This window comes from Parasteatoda tepidariorum, chromosome 4, assembly GCF_043381705.1.
Source record: "Parasteatoda tepidariorum isolate YZ-2023 chromosome 4, CAS_Ptep_4.0, whole genome shotgun sequence".
In the NCBI taxonomy this organism is placed as follows: domain Eukaryota; kingdom Metazoa; phylum Arthropoda; class Arachnida; order Araneae; family Theridiidae; genus Parasteatoda; species Parasteatoda tepidariorum.
The window spans coordinates 65,520,474-65,541,117 of NC_092207.1; the positions used below are offsets into that span (position 1 = coordinate 65,520,474).

General features: G+C 28.7%; 1 protein-coding gene and 1 long non-coding RNA gene across 2 annotated transcripts in view; both read right to left on the reverse strand.

The window, feature by feature from the left end:
- LOC107452389 (zonadhesin-like) overlaps positions 1–20,644 on the reverse strand; it is a 547,551-nt gene that overhangs the window by 339,775 nt on the left and 187,132 nt on the right. The gene's annotated exons all lie outside the window — the stretch shown is intronic.
- On the reverse strand, positions 10,414–18,969 carry LOC107453583 (uncharacterized). The gene is made up of 3 exons (XR_011636616.1): positions 18,812–18,969; positions 14,922–15,111; positions 10,414–10,645 (listed from the first exon to the last, which is right to left on the reverse strand). It is a non-coding gene; the product is annotated as an uncharacterized lncRNA (long non-coding RNA).

A 20,644-nucleotide genomic window follows, 5' to 3' on the forward strand; every position in this document is an offset into this window, starting at 1 on the left:
TGCCATACCCTAGATACGCCACTGATCATATGGTGCCAGGAATCAGTTACAGCTTCAATAAGTTGTCTTTTATTGGATGGACGTTTTTTTCGTGCAAGAATTTTCAAACGTAGCCACAAATTTTTAATTGGATTAAGATCAGGGCTCTTTCCTGGCCATGGTAATATATCTATGTCTTTATTTTGAAACCATTTTTGCATACCTTTGCTTTGGGGCATGGAGCTGAATCCTGCTGAAAAAATAGATGGTGTAAATTGTGTGTTGTTGGGGAAGAGATCCTTGATGGAAGGTATCAATTTTTGTTTCAGAGCAGTTTCGATGTATTTTTTGGCATTCAAGATACTATCAATCACTTGAATTCGGCCCACACCATCTGCAGACATACATGCCCAAACCATGACATTTTTTGGGTTTTTTGTAGTTGTTTCAATGCAACCAGGATGAAGTGCTTCACCTACTCTACGTCTCACGTATTTTCTACCATCACTACCAAAGAGTGATATTTTACTCTCATCGCTCCAGATTACTTGCTTCAATTGATTTTCCTACCATTTAATGTGCTCTTTTGCCCACTTAACTCGTTTTTTTTGCGTTGCTTTTGATTTAAATATGGTATTTTCCTTGGAATTCTAGCTTGTAGTCCAAATCCTGATAACCTTCTTCTTATTGTTCTTGAACTTACTGCAATACCAGCTGCATTCATTTCACATCTAATAGCATCTGATGAAATTTTTCTATCTCGAAGGCATAGCCGTTTAATTTTTCTATCTGCAGTAGCACTTGCGCATTTTCTTCGGTCTGATTTGGCGTAATTTGGCACATAACGTAAACAGAACTTTCGTACACCAGAACAAGTCACTGAAACGCCAACTTGTCCTGCAATTTCAGCATAAGAGAGGCCATTTTCTCATAATATGACTATTCGGCTTCGTTTTGTAGATGTCCAATTAGTTCCTCTTGTTGATGACATTGTTTAAAATTAGTGTAATTAAATAAAGGACATTAAATATTCTTGCACAAAATTCTTGTACGAAAAAAACATCCATCCAATAAAAGACAACTTATTGAAGCAATAAACAAATTTCTGCATCTTTCTAACATAAATATTGATTTAAGAATCTTATGGATGATTTCTTGACTTCACTTTTTACATCAATTCTGAAAAGGTGAGGGCTATGGAACACCCTATGTAACTATATTCTATCAATTGTTGTGATTTTTATGTACTTTTCCAAGTATTACCAGGTAATCAAATTGTTCTTATCCTATTTATGAAATGAAATACTACCAATCTTTCCAATGTCGATAATTTCTGTTTCTTTCTAACGTAAATATTGAGTTAGAAATCTAAGCTATGCAATGCACGGTTTTTTTATTACAATTTCTACAAGGATTCTAAAAAGACAATGATTGTGGAACACCTTGCATGTAACTATGTTTTATCAATATTTGTGATTATTATTTACCCTTCCCAAAAAACACCAGACAACCAAATTTTTTATGCTCTTTGTGAATTGAATTTCTTAGTGCTAATTTTTCAAAGTTTGATTAAATTTCTGTTTCTTTCTGACATGAATATCGATTTACGATTCTACGAATCTGAGCTTCAATATGCAATTTCTTCACTTTTTAGAATGATTCTGAATGTGCCGGTAGCAACATGCATGGAACTAAATTAAAACAATTATGAAAATTTTATTTGAAGAAAAAGCTATAAAAATTAAATTGAAACTTCGACCTGACCATACAATAGTTTTAAAATGAAGTGAAGTTACAATCGTAGAATTTGCTTCAATTTTTAATGATGTGGATTAAATTCGTTAAAAATAATGAAATTTAGGTGCAAAAAGAGAAAATAAAAAAAATACGAAAAAAATTGCCAATTTCAAGATAATTTTTTTGAATTTTTAAGTAATTAAACTTTAATAACAGACAATTATTACACTTGTTACGCAAATATTGCAAAGTCCAAATTGATTGATAAATAGGAAAGCATCATGTCACGTTTAGATGAATATATATTTCTATCATATAATTCCTTTTATGTAATTCTCTTTTAATATCTCTCTTTTCTTATTTATCTGAAACGAATTTATTCACGAATTCGATTTGTCATATTCCTAAGATAATACTTGAGAATGAGTCATGATGTGTACTGTCATGCTAAAATATGCATAGCATATTTCCTAACATTTATAATCTAAATTATAATTTTATTTGATCCTTTTATCAGTAAATAAAAATCATTATTATAATCTGTAATCTTATTATACCACAACTTTGAATTGAGTGCAGAATAGAAGCCATTTTTTGAGTTTAACTCTACAACTGTCTAATACATTCGTAAAGAATTAAAAAACCGTTATATGGTTGCTATTGTTTCGATTTCATTAGAATTCACTATTATTTCTCTTTTTTTCGATCAAGACATTTTAATGCATAAGACTAAGAAAAAAAGGTTTGGCAATACATTTAATCACTTATTAGCCAATACATGGAATCCTTAACTTTTCTTGGCGAAAACCATTCGAATGTACACACAACACTCCATCTTCCGGGCTATTTTCTAACTTTATTATTTTGTTTACTTATAAGTACACAAAAATGAAAAAATACTCTTTACTTTGGAGCTCCGAAATTTAAGAAAAACAAAATTTTTATTATTTATCATATTTGATTCTTCATTAAACACTTTATGATGTTTAATACATAATTGCTGGCCTGTATCACTCTGGAATGAAATAGTGAACAATTGAAAATGCATCAAACGACATCTCTTCATCAAATAGTAGTTTCTTCAAACAAAAAATACTTCCATGATTTGTACTTATTTGGTACTTATTTTAAAACTTAGAGCATATTTTTGCTAACTTCTGTTTATTTCATTTCTTTCCTTAAGTAGAATTATATCATGAATACTATTGTTTACAGAAAAAAAATCTATATCATTAATTCCGTGAAAAGCATTTCTGTGAAAATAAAATTTATCCAGCTTTATTCTTCTATCAATTTAAAACGACGATTATTGCGAATATAGCGCATAAATATAGTGTTCACAATTAAGGGAATTTTCAAACACCGTTAATAACTCCATATCTAAATTTAAATTTGGTATGCAGATATGCAGACGTAATTAAAGCAAAACAGCTATTCAACAGTTTTAATGCACGCGCACACTGTTGGAAATTTGGCGGAAATATGGTTAAATAACTATTTTAATTGTTGTTTAACCATATTCAAACAAAACAGTTAAAAAAGCAGAGATAAGATGGTATTCAAACTCTTAACTGTGAGAAAAACCGTTCATTAACTGCTTTCGCCTAATACGATTAAACAACCAAAATTTTATCTCCCCAACTAGCAAAAATAAATCAGGACATTTGGGTACTTTCAACTTGAGAAGAAGTGAAGTGGTTAGATCTAACCNTTTGATTTCTTTTTACATTTTTCTTTTATTTCATGATTTTTTACAACATAAGGTTTTTTGCGATATCGACACATATAAAGAATAATTTTTATCTTAGGATAATTATTCTTTATTCAGAAATATCGCATTTATAGCAATGGATGTGTCTTGACAACGACTATTTGCTTTTACCATTCTTGTTTCTCTACCATTTAGTTTTTTATTTTATTCATGTTTTTCATGTTAATTTGTGTATATATATATATACCCATATATATATATATATTATATTCGAGAGGGCAAATCTACTTATGGAATGAGGTTTCAAAGTCCCGGAATTAATAGCAAAATATTTCCTTAATTACCTTCACCTCATGAATATTTTTAAACAAATATTTTTGAATATAAATTTTTTAATAAAGACTAATTAGAGAGCTAAACCTGTAATTTCTCGATGAGTCAAACCAAGATCATTAGACTGCGAAAAAAAAAAAATTCTCAAAAATACCACCATACAAACGATCAACCTATTTCGAAACTTTATTTTCGATGGTCTAGTCTTCATCCAAGTTTCATTATTCTAGTTAACAATTTCCCACAATGCACTATGATGAGGTCTCACATTGAGGAAACATTTTCGTCATATATTTCAAATTTCACGTAATTTCGTGACGTCACGTAATTTCTTGACGAAATGGTTTTCAAAACTAACAAAATACACTTCAAGGATTGCGAAATCGTCAAAAGTGAGAGTTTTATTTCTGAGAGTGTGTAAACCTGCTAAGAAAGTTATAAAAATTACGTTATGAGCAATATTATAAGCGCTATAGAAACCTTATTTTTTACAATCAAATGTTAAATTTGTTTTAAAAGACTTTCGTGCCTATTTTTGTGCCTACTTATTGATGGAGTCTTGAAATCCTATTTGAAGTTATATGATATAGGCACAATTTTATTTTAATTACTTTAATTTAATTACTTTATTGGAACACAAGAATCATTTTAAACTGCACGGATGGAAAACTCTGGTAAAAGAAAGGAAGAAAAACTTATGTATGTTAATAAAACTGAAATATACGGTTTATAGAGCTTTCATTTGTTAATTTTTCCTTTCATATAGTAATAATTCATCGGAAATTTTGTATTTAAAAAGTATATTTCATTTTACGACAAATTTAGTGAACAATACAAAATTAAAAAGTAAATTTAACCGAATAAATGGTTAATTTTACCAATGCACTTCAGTAAAAATTACCATGCTTTTTTATGTTTCCATTGAGTAAAAAATTGTTAAATTTACCATACTATAGTAATTTTGAACATATGTGGTTCAATGCGAAAAATTGAGTGACAAATTTTAAAAAAAAACGTTCATTTATATCGAGAAATCTGTATTTGAAATATTCGAAGTATCTGAAAATTGTCCTGGGTGGACAATTTATTATCTTAATATTATTTTTATTATTTTGTACAGTTTTACACTCATTTTTAAATTGTTTCACATAAATGATTCAATGTTATTAACGAATTAACGAAACATGAATTTTCCAGTTTGGTAAAATACTGAAAACACAGTGGAGATATAAATATTTTCATAATTAACTTCAAATTGATGTTTTTTTTTTTTTTGAAATAAAATATAGTTTTTTTGGTAACGCAATTAAGTTTCAAACTTTGCTCAATAAATCAAAATTTTTTTATTTTGTTTTCAGATGTTTCCTCGTAAATAAACATCAATTCATTAACTTTTAATTTTATTTTTACTCTCCTTTCTTAGAAAAATGTGTGAAATCAAAATTGTTTACCAATTTCGTTTTACCTGCGTTTATAAAAAAAATAGTAATTGTAATTGATTTATCGTGTTAGTTTAATTGATAAAATAAAGTAGTAGATTATTTTTAAAAGAATAAACAACTTGAGTTTTTGGAATATTAATTTAATTTCATCAATGAAGGGATAACTTTAAATTTACGGAAAATCAAATCAGATTGAAGCAATTTTATGCAAAATTATGGACCTTAAACCCAACTATAAAACAAACTCAAAACAAACGTTGTCGTTGATTGTGCCTCAAGTATTTACTGTGCGGATGAAGCACTTTAAAAATATCAAAATTTTTTAGTAAAAAAAGGATGGCAGAGGAAGATTTGTAATGGAAAAAAATTCACATTTTAAATTAATTTTCGTGAATATTAGTTGTAATTAAATATTAGTAATAACATTCAATTCATCATACCCATGTGAAATAACTTATATATGACAAATTGATTGATTTATAGAAAAGCATCATGTCATGCTTGGATGAATTAATCTTCCTTTTGTATAATTCTCTTTTCATATCTCTCTTTTCCTAACTGAAACAAATTTGTATACGAATTCAAATTGTCCTATTCCTAAGATAATTACTTTCGATAAAAATAATGCTTAGTTAATCATTTCGTGTTCCTTCATATTTTTGCTTGCTTCTTTTTATTTCTTTTTTCGTATCTATCAATTCTGTTTCATGATAGATAGAATTTATCAACAAGGAAAGGAAAAATCTGTATTAATCTTTTCCCCACGGCGCATGATAGCAGATTTTATTTTCTATCATGGTAGCTGTACCAGCCGTAAGCAAAGACTTAGTAATTTACTATTTATGTATGAAAACATTTATGTGTTAATTAAAAATAAAAATAAAATTTATCAATATTTATTCCACTATCCAAGCACATAAATATTGCTTTCAAAATTAAGATAATTTTTATATTTCGTCAATAACTCCAAGTCCAAAATTAATTTTGGTTTGAACAGCGCTCAAAAAATATGTAAACGGAGCACCCCGAATAACTTTTGATCTAATGATTAGATCTTCACGTTCTAAGACTGAATCCTTAATGGTTTGTTGCGGTGACTTCAAATATGCTTATTGATTAGCACAGACGATATTTTAAGTCACGAAATAAGAGGCAAAAATATACTTTTTCTGAATAAACATATCGTCTTTTTGGCGAAATCGGAGTTCAGACTCTCAAAATATGGCTGTATCTAAAATCTGGGAATTCTGGTTCTCATAGTGGGTTCGATGAGCGGTCCAAAGTTTGGAGCCCTTAATGTTGTTTTTACTTTTTGCATTCTTCGCCATATCTTGAATCGCCATACTTTTTAAGCGAATCTCGAACTTTTTGCTCATATTTATAAAACTTGTTTTTAAAAAAAATTTCGAGTAAAAAATTATTTTCAGTAAATATTTTAATTTTTTTATAAAATTATATAATAATAGTCAGAAAGGTTTTAAATCGTTTGGTATAATATTTTTGCATAATTTAAAAGAACATAATTTTACAAGGCAAAATACAAAATTTAAACGAAATCGGTCTACCTAATCGGAAAACCTAAAAAGCAGAATCATTGAAAAAACTCATAGCTCAGCCAACAAATGGAGCTAATATGAGATTTCTTTATTAAAGAAACTCGCATTTATTAATGAGACACCTGCTTCATATCTATGATACATCTTCATCGATGTGAAAAACCTTTATTAATATGAAATATTACCACAAAAATTTCGAGACAACTTTCTGTATTTAAACCTAAGCTTATTGTTTTCACTGAAAAGATAGAAATAATTTTTGTCTTTTATTTCACCCTGATCTCTATAGATGTTTCGCGAATATGCCAAAATGAATTCATGCGAAATAATGAATTATATAATTAATGAAAAATCATGAATTATATATAATCACGAATTGCTTGTAATATTAAATTATGTATAAGGACGGATTTTAGGTAAAGTAAAAATCTTCTAACAAGTCATTTTACAATATTTCTTAGTCTATAAACCCTTTCTATCTCCATTATTCGGATTCAAATCTTTTTTGAAAGAGCTTATGATTAGTATTTCTTAGGAGTAATTATTATAAAAGTTTTTTTGCTTCATTTAGTTGGAAACCAGTTAGTAGAACCTTTCAAAAGTGTTAATTTTCATTCTTTATCGTGTGATTATAACATGACTAGATATCATGCTATTGCTTATATCTTATTGTTTTTTCTTTTTTTTCGTAACCGTAGTAACACAGCCGACCCGATTCTGGGTTTGCAGCTATTAAAGTTCAACTCCGTAGCCTTATAATTTTGAACCCAATCCAGAAGACAAGAAGAGTTTTGAATCAAGTATTGGAAGAAATTTGATTTCGCTGAGAATTTTTTGATGGAAATAACCTCAATTTGAGCTCAACAAACTTTTAAATTTTTTAAAGTTAGATCAAGTAAAAATTAATTCAAAACAATATTTTTCTAATTTTTTAAACTTAGTTGAAGATCTAGCTAGATATAGGTTTAAAAATAATTATAAGCACAAGGATTTACCCAAACCAGATTATTTTGTTTTAGATTTTACCAATAAAATTTTTAATAATCTTAACATAAATGCAATTATAGGTAAAAATAAAATCCTTCTACCTATCCAACTTAATTGTAAACCAACTTTTAGATACACTAAGAGTCTAAAAAATTTAATCTGTAATTATAGGAATTTAGCTACAGAAAATTTAAACTATGTTTGTAATTGTGATGAATTTAAAGATACTTCTTTTTTTGATAACTTCCATAAACACGTTATTACAGGGGATTTAGATATTATTGATAATGTTAAAATTAAAATATTTATGTCTTTAGGTTCAGAACTTAGACCATCTTTTCCAACTTCTAAAAACAAAGTTATTTCCATTTTTATTAAAATTCTCGATGATTTTATTTTAAAATTATCTTACAAACATAATTTTCCAATTGAAGGTTTCTTTGAATGGAGAGAGAATATCATTAAAGATTTTAAAATCAATATTAAAAGGGACAAATTAGTTTTTCAAAAGGATTTAATTTTTAACTCTGTTTTAAGACAAGATATTAAAAATATTCAAAATAAATTTTGTATAACCACTGTTGATAAAGCTAGTAATAATTTTGCAATTATTTGAAAATTTTTTTACAAACAACTTCTTTCCAATGAACTTAATAGCAATATTACCTACAAAAAACTTAACACCAACAGTGATATTATTATTAATAAAATTAATGCTATCTATAAAAGACTTAAAATTAAACCAAATAATATTAACAATTTTCCTTTTCTTTTTGCCAATCCAAAATTCCATAAGACTCCAACCAAATTCAGGTTTATTGCAAGTGGCGTTAATAGTAACATGAAAAAAATCGGTATTTACTTTGAGAACATTCTTAAAAAAGTTTATAACAAAATTAATAAACTTACTAAAAATAATAACTATTTAAATTGGAATATTAAAAATAGCATTCAGGTTTTAAATACACTAAAAACTTTAAAAAATGTAGATTCAATTCACTGTTTTGATTTCGAAAACCTCTATACTTCCCTTCCAACTAATAAAATTCATGATGACCTTCTTCAAATTCATAGCATGTTTAATCTCAGTGATATTATTAATGAAGATAACTGGAACTTTCTAGTACATATTAACCTTAACAACAATTATATTCTTTTCAATGACCACCTTTTTCAACAAATTAATGGTATTCCCATGGGAAATAATTTCAGTACTAACATCTGCAATATTTTTCTTTTTCTACAAGAATATAGATTTGTAAAATCACATGTTAATCTTCCAATTGATTCTCTCTTTCTCAGATTCATTGATGATCNCATTTATGTGTTAATTAAAAATAAAAATAAAATTTATCCATATTTATCCCTCTATTCAAGCACATAAATAGTATGTTAAAATTAAGATAATTTTTTGATTTCGTCAATAACTCCACATCCAAAATTGATTTTGGTTTGAACAGTGCTAAAAAAATATGTAAACAGAGCAACCCCGAATAACTTTTGATCTTCACGTTCTAAGACTCAATCTTAATGGTTTGTTAGGGTGACTTCAAATATGCTTATTAATTAGTGCAGAGGCTATTTTAGGTTACGAAATCAAAGTCAAAAATATTTTTTCGTTGAATAAACATGCCGTTTTTTGACGAACTCGGATTTCTGACCCTCAAAATACAACGGTACCCGCAATCCGAATAATTAAACAATAGACACACATAAATATTCTCTAACAAATCATTTTATTATCGAAATTACGAGTATATTCATGTCCTTTTTTTAAATGTAATGGATAGTTATGTAAAATTGAATTAAAATGACTAGCAGCAGTCTCATATTTATAAAACTTGTTTTTTAAGTAAGAAATAACTTTCAGTAAATATTTTTTATTTTTAATAAAATTATTTAATAACATTCAAAAAAATTTTCGTTTGGTATAATATTTTTACATAATTTAAAAGAACATAATTTTACAAGGCAAAATACAAAATTTAAACGAAATCGGTCTACTTTATCGGAAAACCTAAAAAAAAGCAGGGTTCGAAAAACCACCCGTCCTCCCGTCGTTGACGGTCAAAAATTCCCCGAGGACAACGAATTGCTCAAATCCGACCCCCGCGCGGAAGGCCATTTCCCCGTTAAAATTCGTGATACATTTTCCATTTTTGTTATCGTAGAAGAGTCTAGCGCCTCACTTCTAAAATGACCCTCTGATCTAGAAATACAGCAGCATACTGCGCATGGTGGAATTGATATTTTCTCTGTCTGGGAGTACTGCAGCGGTTGAAAGGGGCTTTTCAGCTATGAACTTACAAAAAAAAAAAAAAATAAAGAAAAGAAAAGAAACACATTACGTACCGGTCTTAAACAAGAAGCGTTAAACACAATTAGGAACATCTACCTAAATGGAAAATGCTTTCAGATTTCTGTGCAGAAACATCTGTAAATCATTGGCTTGATTGTGGAACTGGCAAACGTCATATTTGTCTCATTTAAAAAACGCAGTACACTCGGATAAATTGACATACCAGATAACTTGACCTTTGTCATTTGAGCTATGAGTAAAAGTACTAAAGTTTTAAATTTCGATATAAATGTACCTGCTGCTTTTTAACTCTAGCATCGAAAATAAAAATATGACTGTGAATATTTGTAGAAAATTTTAAGACAAAACTTGTCAGTTATTCAGTTATTTTAATGCTTCAATGAAATGCATAATCACACGATTTACTCTTCGTCCTCTAAATTATCATATACACACGTGCCAAGGTATTCATTACAAACAAGTCCAGGGCCGCATCTAGGATAGGAAGTGTTCACTGTAGTAAAGCGACGACTACATCTGGGAGCTGACCTAGCAGATACCACAGCTGGTTCATAAATAACTTCACAACGATCACCAAAACCTTTAAAAGAATAATGAAATGTTATAGAAATATGTGAAAAATTGAGAATATTAAATTACTTCACAAATAACTTCACAACGATCACCAAAACCTTTAAAAGAACAATGAAATGTTATAGAAATAAGTGAAAATTTAAGAATAACAAATTACGTAATTTATTGAACTCTTGTAAGAAGAAAACATTCTTGCAAGGAAAGGGAAGTAGTTTTGGGAAATAATTTTAAAGAAGCAAAAATCTTCAACAAATTGTCATGAATTGTGTGAAAAGTTATTGAAAACCTTCGATTAAAATTAGTTGCTTCCTATTTTCAATTTTTCTTTTGTGTTTGCTCAATATTTTTGCCTCTCCTTGTCCAAGAACGCCATTTCGAATGTCTTATAATTCCAGAATCTTGGGTGCTAGGGTTCTGAAATTTGGTCTTGGGCTACAAAGAGCAATTTTAGCCCCCCTCCCCATCTTAAATCGCTTAAAACTTTTACTTATTCCGTTTGGAAAAAGATGTCCGTAAAACGATTTTCTTGCAATAGTTTATCACTAGCGATTGTTATAAAATGAACTCTCGATGATTTCATTATGAGTTCATTACGTTAAATACTTTTTAAAAGCTCAGTAATCAACATGGATAGCGTTTCTCATCACCAAGTTAGTATTTCCATTTATTTGAAACCATGTGTTTATTTTGTTTGCAGTTCGCTTTTTCAAACGTGGTTTTATAAAAATAAATATTTTAAATTCAGTGATAATTGAAATAAATAAAACTGTGTTCAAATGCTTTAAAATGCAAATGTGAGAAAAGTGTTGCTCCGTTAAGGGGAACCGTAGTAAATCTGCTTTTGTTGTTTGTTGTTTCTAATGACTCTTGTCCACAAACATGCTTAGTGAAACCAAGTGAATTTAAGGCAGAAGGTGCCTTTATTTTTTTTTAATGGTGCCATCTGTGGCAAAGAATACTACTTCAGAAGCACGCACGTCACTGCTTGTTTATAGGGCGAACCCATTCATTTATCTATGTATTCATCCACAGGTTATAATTTTGATCAGTGAACGAGTAATCTATAATTCAGTCCCCACAGAGGTATTGATTTGCTATGAGAACATGAGGGAGCTTTGTGACCCGACAGATGTAATGTGCACCAGTCAAGATCGGCTGGTGGTAATCGAACTCACGACCCCTTGAACATGGGCGAAACTCCCTACTAACCATGCTATCTCACCCAAAATAATTCTCAATACAATTATTATTGACACTAGTAATGCTTAACTATTTTTATTAATTAGTATATCTGGTATTAGAGTAATTGGTTCTATTTTCAATATGTTCCAAATATTCTAATATAGTAGGTACTATTGCAGGCTCTCAAGTCATAGGTTTTTAGTGTGAACGGAGAGGAGAAAAATGCTTGATTGCGGAAAATTTTGACCATCATTTATGAAATTTGGTCCTGCAGTGGACTGATCGTTAAGACACGGTTCCCAGCAGATCACCGAAGTCAAGCATCACTGGCTGCGGTCAGTGTGCGGGTGGGTGACCACTTGGATCAGTCTGCGTAGGGACCGAGGGTGTGCGGGATGGGTCCTCGTTAAACTGTGCTACCGTAAAGTGCTCGACTTCGCGCGCAGGTCGTCGGGTTACCGAAGCGGGAGTGCCATCCCCTCCGCAGAGGATCAAAATTGTGATGGCATGTCTTCGGATAATCCTCCGGGATGTTTCCCAGACCGTCGCCAATAGCCCATTGTGCAGCTCTAGTGCGACGTAAATTAACAACAATCCAATCCATTTATGAAATTTGATTTTAACTGTAATACTGTTATGAAATCTGATTTCAAATTTTTTTGTTTTTAAACACATGCATTTGAAACTGAATTGTTGATTTCACCTAATCGTGATAGTTTATTTTTCTTGTCACTTATTATACTATTATCGCAATTGGTGACAATGTAGAGCACTTACGTTTATAAAGTTATTATTAATGCTAAAATGTTAATTTTAAAAGTATGAAATATCTTTTAAAATAGCTACATTTGAATTTATCTCATGAACATTTTGATTTTAATGTGATTTATTATAGACTTTTATTTCCACTTGATAAATACGCAATAAACGAGTTTTTCTTTATACGTACTATATTGCATATTATACGATAATTATTTGTAGAAACACACATTCACACACACAATAACTTAGTCTATATATTTTTTTACTTTGTTTTATCTATACATTGATATAGCTATTATATATCATACAATATCCAGTATTACATTATATTATACGTTTTATTACTGTAGAAGCATGCACATAACGGAATAATTAAAAAGTTGCATGTCGTTTACAATAAAACCTTAACATTTTATACAATTACGCGGAGGAAACTAAATAATTCAGCTTTATTTTTAGTACTTTCCCCACACATTGTTTTGAAACTATATAGTTCTTAAAATGCATGGTTCAAAAACACGATAAATATGCATAATTTTTTTTTAAATTTGCAGCAACATAAGCCAGCAGTTAGAAATTTTAGTCGGATAATTTAACATTGCACATTTTTCAGTTTTTAGAATTTTTTTAAAATCTCTCAATATTAAAAAATCGAAACCATCATCGCTGTTTTGAGTATTCTATTTTGTTTCGCTGCGTAAACTCTATAAGAATTAGACACTTTAAGTCAAATGAGACTTCTATTCGAATATACAGGGAATACAATGAAATTAAAAAAAATTGCATGCGAGTGTTAGTCCTGAAACTGTTAAAGTTGGGCTAAGATATACCCTTTGGACTGCCGTTTTGCGACCCATAGAGCAGGCCATTTTTATTTTCAAACTTAATATATTTGTTTAATTCCAGTTTTTGTTATGTGTTTGTTTTGTATTTTAATTCTAATATATTATTGCAGAGCCGTGATGGCTCAGGGGATAGAGCGTTCGCCTTCCAACGAGGTGAACCGGGTTTGAATCCTAGCGATGACTGGCTGATACGAATTCCGCATCTGGCTTGCACAAACTACAGCGAGGACGTAAATCGGTGGTGGAAGGATCATGGGGTTAGAGTCCCTTTGCCGTCAGGCTAACCTTGAGAGGTTTTCGTAGTTTTTCTTTCCACGTAACGCAATTATGAGTTATTTCTATCAAAAACTCCTCCACGAAGTCAAATTTCTTCTAATACTTAACCCAGCAGCTCCTTTATCTTCTAGATAAGGTTTAAATTACAAGGCTACGGAGTTGAACATTAGTAGTCTTAAACCCAACATTTTGGGTTGGCTGTTCAGCAACGGTAATAAAATAAGGAAATATATTATTACTATTTCAGTTTTTTGTTTAAATAATGCTTGTTAAAAATAGACTCCGTTTATTTATTTATTAATCGTGTGTGAGCTATAAGCTAGAATTAATCTCGTTTTATTTTAAAAGAAAAAACGTGTATCAGACGATTTCTAGGGCAATATGATAGAACAATTAATGTAATATTCAATTTTCTGTTAGAGTCTCGCAACATTGTGGTGACCAAGAAGAATTTCAAATTTTCCATAATGTATTAATAATAAATAAATGGTATCTACTTATAATAATAGTTACAGTTCTTACCTCATCATCTCTCGTCAATATCTAGTTTTTACTTAGATCTCTCTCTTCTATATATAGCTTATACTTCGATATATCTCGTCTATATCTAATTTTCACTTTGATATCTTTATTTCAACGGCATTTATATTGAAATTTTTTATTATAAAAACTTCAAGGGAGATAAGAACCATTTCCTATTTGGATTGATATGATGACAGAAAAATATCGTTATTTATCACTAAACGAGTAAAATTACTCTTTTTTTTTCTTCCTACTGTTTCTAAATCTAATTTTACAATGTAAATTACTTTTCAAATACGGGTAATCATTCATTTCAATATGACTAATATGTTCGTAAAATGTGTCTGCATTAATTCGTTATTATATATTTCATTTTCAAAAAAATTATCTTTGCTTTTTTGCAAAATCTTGGCTATAAGTTAAACAGTGATGAATGATCAAGGTGTTTTATGAAATTTGGTTATTTTAAAGGAATTATGAAATTTGAATGAAATTTGTTATTGAATGAAATTTATTATGAAATTTGGTTCAATCAAGGTGTTTTATGAAATGTGAAAAGAAGAGGTTTCTTGAGTTTTTAAGTTTCCTAATATTTAAAAAGTTAAGAAAACGTCCTAAATTTAAGCCGAAAGTTCACAACATCTGTTTAGAAAAGTGAAATTAATATATCATATACATTATAAGCTCATAACCTACCTAACACTTGTTCACAAGTAAGGCAACAGTCGCATAGTGCAAAAACTTCCCTAAACCCTTCATTACATTTGATATTACAGTTAGTTATGCCACAATCTCTGGTAGGGCATACGACAGCATAACTCACTTGGAAAATGGCAAGTATGACAATGAAAATGTTATACATTGTTGGGATGTCTCTTTACTCTCCCTATAAAGACAAAATTTGGTTATTTTAGAATATTTGTTTACATCTTATTGATAATTGTACACTCTTATAATTTTCGCTCTAAAATTATGGTAAAATAAATGGTATTAGTCTGTTTATCCAATTTGATATGATGAAAATGTTTTACGTGGTTGCAAATTAGAGAAATCCAAACATTTTAAAAGACTGCTGAGAATTCGTAATTTGAAATATATCAAAGAAAACAGTTAATTTTAATGTCACTAAAATGTTAAATTTTAAAGATAACATCACTGCAGAATTTCTGAACGCATAAAAAGAATTATATGACGTTTAAGGATATTAGAACTTGTTGAACTGAAAATCCAACTTTTTGTGTTGTACATACAGAAGAGCACTTAATAATAAAGTAACGGAAGTGCGAAACTCACATTAGTGAGTTACATTGCTAGAAATTTCAGGGGAAATGGTTAAATAGCAATTCATTTAATTGTTATTTTACCACATTCAAACAAAACAGTCAAATAACCATAAATAAGATGGTAATTAAACTGTGTTAGCTGAGAGAAAACCATTTAAAAACTGCTTTCGCCTAATACGGTTAAATAACCAAAATTTTATAGCACCAACTAAGCCCACTGATTTAGGCCACTTAGTTCCTTACAACAGAGTGCATACCATAAGTGATGCGGCTAATCAGGCAGTCTCATGACAGACAGAACCTTATCCATCGTTGACACCACAATATTTGATCCATTTCCATCAACATATAAAGATTTCCAGTGTCATGCACTCTCCAATGACCTTTAGATAATAAAAAGCCTAGCGTCTATGCCAAGTTGATTTTATTTTTACCGTTATGAAACCATGCTAGTTGTAATAGGTAAAAAAGCGTGCAGTTTGGTATTAATGATTTTATAACCATACTAGTATTAAACGGTTTCAAAATTGTAAGTGCGAAAAATGTTCCTTACAGTAAGGTTAATTGGATAAGAGGCTGCTTTAAGTATGGTTAATCGAATAGAGATGCTGCTGGTTATTTACGCAAAGCCCTTTAAACTTTGAAAAAAAACTTTTTTGTACATGCTATTTAATGTTAAGTAATATAGGAAGGTAATTATATCTCTAACAAAAGCAATTACAAGAGGAAAAAAATAGTCTATAAGTTATAAATGAATTATTTTGATGGCATTTAATGTCTATATTTTGGTATTTTAGGCATTGAAGACACAAATTTTATCCAAGAAAGGAGAAAGAACAAAAATTGTTTCAGAAGTGAAAAATTACTTTTTTCTTCTTAAAATATTGGTTAGTAAGTAAGTATTTAATATAACTATAATTTTAAATAAAATTTTCTTTAAATATCTGAGTTCTTTTTTTAATAAAAGATAATTTGATAGCTAAACCCATAGCGTCTGGTTGAATCAGAGCATCTATCAGTGCACTTAAAAAAAAGTATCTCCAAAACTAACAGAATATGGTAAAATTTGCCGTATTTTTGGCTCTATTGGAACACTGAAAAAGCTCATTAATTTATGCCGAAGTGCTTTAATAAGAACTTTCGGTAAAATTAACAATATGAAATATATTGAAATTCAGTGAATAGAGAAAAAACAAATAATTTTATCACAATACTTTAAACCATTTATTTAGTTAAATTTACTTTTCAGTTTTGTATTTTTTACTAAATGCGCATTAATGAGAACTAAAATGTTGGTAAACTGCTTCCATATAAATGGAAAATTTATCAAATGTATGGTTTAAGTATCGTATTTTTTGGTTTACCAGGTATGTGGGTTCTTCTATCTGGTACGGTAATTTTACTAGAATTTTTTCCCCTCCGTATACCATTAAAGGTATCTTTACGTATTATACACGTCATCAGAATTTTTACATTTAAGTGGGCAGACATTTTCAAAAGGGTAACGGCGATGGGAGAAAAGATAAAAAGAAAGACAAGACTGTTATTTTACATTGCATTCTGGAAAAAATACATTTGCTAAGGAAATGTAATGGAATAAATCTAGTAATGGAATAAATTTTAAAAATATTTGACATATAAAAAAAAATTTTCAACCGCAAGAAAAGTATGTCTCTACTAAATTTGGCAATTTCAACGCATCGTATTACGATGATTCCAATTGTTCTTGTACACTATAAATGCTACAAGTACATAAACCTCAAGATGGTAGCAGTGCTATAATTTAAAAATACACTCCTGGAATGATTGACTGATCTCGAATCAACGGCATTTATTTACCTCAACTGCGAAATTGAAATCAGTGACTGACAATAAATTTAATATGTTTGTATATTTATGGAATGTTAATTTACAAAACTCCTGTCTGACCCTGGAGCTTGGACGATGACAAAACTGAAGAAAATTGTATCCCAAAATTTGAGGGAAATTTTTTAAAGAGTATACTTATAAAGAGTATTCTTCGTAAACTATAATCTACATATTCGGTGTTGTTTCATGTAATTTATCTTGCAGTGCCATGTCACAGTTCCATAGATTAGGAAAAATTTCGCATTAGTAATGAATATTTAATTTTTTGTTAAATTTGTTTTTTTTCCAGCATTTATTGAGAATAGCGTAATTTACTTAACTTACTTTTAATAACTAAAAATATCGTATAATTGCTTTAAAACTGCTTGTATACTTTTACATGTAGTAGGGCCCAACTTTGATGACTTGAAAGACTTGACGCAAATGGTTTAAAGAGGGCAAATGATATTTAACGCTACCAAATCAAACTCAAAAATATACTTTCTCAGAATAAGCACGCATCATTTTTGCTACATTGGTAGGACAGCCTTAATATAAGGCCGATAGTTTAGATGGAAAACTGGTCGGAATGTCTGGCCTCTTACTGTTAATTTCATTTTTTGGGTGTTTCACATAGCTCGAAAGCTAATGAAGCAAATCAAAAAACTTTGAAATTTATTAATCTAAGAATAATTCCGTGAAAGAAATTAATAATTTATTTTTTTAATTAATTTTTCAAGATTTAATTTACTATTGGTCTAATAAATTTTTAATTGTAAAAAATTTACATTTTATACCAATCTAAACTATGTAATTTTAAAGTAATATTTATTGGTATATTTATATAAAATTTACTATAAAATTATTTAGAATATCAATTGAACGGGACTAGAGAAAAAAAGTTTAAAAATACAACTTCTTTAAGATAACGAAAAGCGCAAAATATTTAGGGTATCCAAACGTTTGACCGCAGTCTTGTCTGAAGTATTTTAACCTTATTTCTTGATAGTCCTTACTCTCTTGTGATGACACAATAGGCATTACATATTTCCTATCTTTTAAAATTTATTTGATTTCATAATTATAATTTTTTTAATCATTTTTAATCATATTTTAATTCATTTAAACCAATTATTTAATTTTTACTACATTTTATAAGAAGCTAGCAAAAATATTTTATTATTTTCTTAACAATCAATGTAACGGCTAACTTTTTATTTAAATACAAATGTCAAACTCATTAACTCACTCTCGTGACTGAATCGAAAACAAAATCTACTTAACCCTTTATTTCTTTTCTGAAAAGCACAATGAAGGATTATTAATACTTATTATCATTAAGCTCAAGAGCCAGTTAGGATTACACCATTAAAATGCTTTTGTATTTAGGGGTCTTTAAAAAAATTGATAATTCTTAACACCTAATAAGCAACCAAAATATATACAAAAACTTACTTTTTAAGAAAGCGTATTCTCGTATCTCCTATAATTACTTATAGATTAATTCTCAAATTGTGGGATATTTATACTATACCTAAGATCGCAGTGGCATTTATTAGGATGATATTTCTCAATCTCCAAATTAACTTTTCCTGAACATTTAAAATCTGAGTAAACATTTCAAAAACAAATTTTAATGGCATCCCCAAGTGAATAAATAGATTGTCATTATTACGTTATTCGTAAACTGAAATATCAGTTTAGATACACATCATTCCTCCAGGAATCACCCTAAATAAACTCTGAAAGTATATCCAGGAACCCAATTTGTCATTTGTTTCTAAAAAAAGATACATCATTAGTGGTATTAATATAGCAATTTTATCATTTTACTGAATTAAGCTAAAGTATTTCGACATCAGAACTTTTGCAATTTGTAAATCTTTCAAAAATGCAAACTTTCTTTTTTTTACGCTATTTGTAAAATAATTATTAAATATTCTAGATCATATAAGTACTTATAAATTCCTTTTCCGCTTTATAACTTCATTATAAATTAGAAAATTTTAAATGAAATTAAAGATTTAATAGCTGTCACTTCGCTTCTTAAACTTTTTACTTAATGAATTTATGTATTAAATTTATGATTTATACATGTGCATATAATATTTTATTTTTCATCTTTTCTGACTGAATTTACATAATAGTAAAAACAGCTTAAGTTCTAAATTCGAATAAGTTAAAATTTATTATAATTGAGAATTTGGTAATAGAGATAAGAATACTGAGAAAAAAAAGGTATTTTAAAAACTTCCTGAATAGGGTTAAATTTACCGTGGTTTTGGTTTATTATGAGAACAATTAATTTTAACGAAACGCTTTAGTAATGATTTTGTATTAATTATCCATAGAGTATTGTGTTATAATGTGTGACAAAATTTTACAATTGTGGCAAAATTTAGGAATTATATCATGGTTTCGTAGTGCATGGTCTAAAAGCCATGAATTCTGTTAAATTTACTTTTTAATGCCTTAGATTGTTTACTGAATGCTTGATAATGAAAATAATTTTGAAAAAAAGAATTTCCGGTAAACCGTAACCATGTGAACAGAAAAATTTCCATAGAAAAAATTTATAAATATCAAATATTTCGGTTATATTACCAAAATTATATTTTTTATACATAAATGTTACCTTACAGTACTGCAATTTAAATAGAATTTTTTGTCCATGTGAATAATAACAATCGACATTTATAATGAAAATCTTTAAGTAAGATCAAAAGTTTTATCTTTCGCACTTAGCATAATTTTTACGATTTAAGAACAGCATTATTTTTTTATAAACATTTTATTCAATTATACGCACGATGACTATTTCTGCTTTTATATAAGAAATATATGAAACTAAAATTTATATTTTACTAAAATATAACGCAACGTAAGAAAGCCAAAGGCTAAAATAATTAAACTTAACAAAACAAAATAACTTTGAAAACACAAATCTATTTTATCTAAGCTATTTCTTTAATTTCTACTTTATAATACTACTTTATAATACTTTTATTTTTGGCTGCTATAAGACATCTAATTTGTTCTTTAAAAAGTAATAAATATTATAGAGTTTAAATGAATATTTTCAAAACTTTATAAGTTTGTTTCAAAATGTATGGCGTAGTTTTTCAAATGTGGGTAAATTATTTATAGAATAGCTTTCATGTGGTATCTATAAAGGCTTAGTCAGAATTTCAGTATTTCTGCGTATTTAAAAAAAAACGCTTCCAGAAAAACGTCTATCCTCTTATGTAAAATCTATTTAATCGAACAAATTATTTGTGACAAATTGGT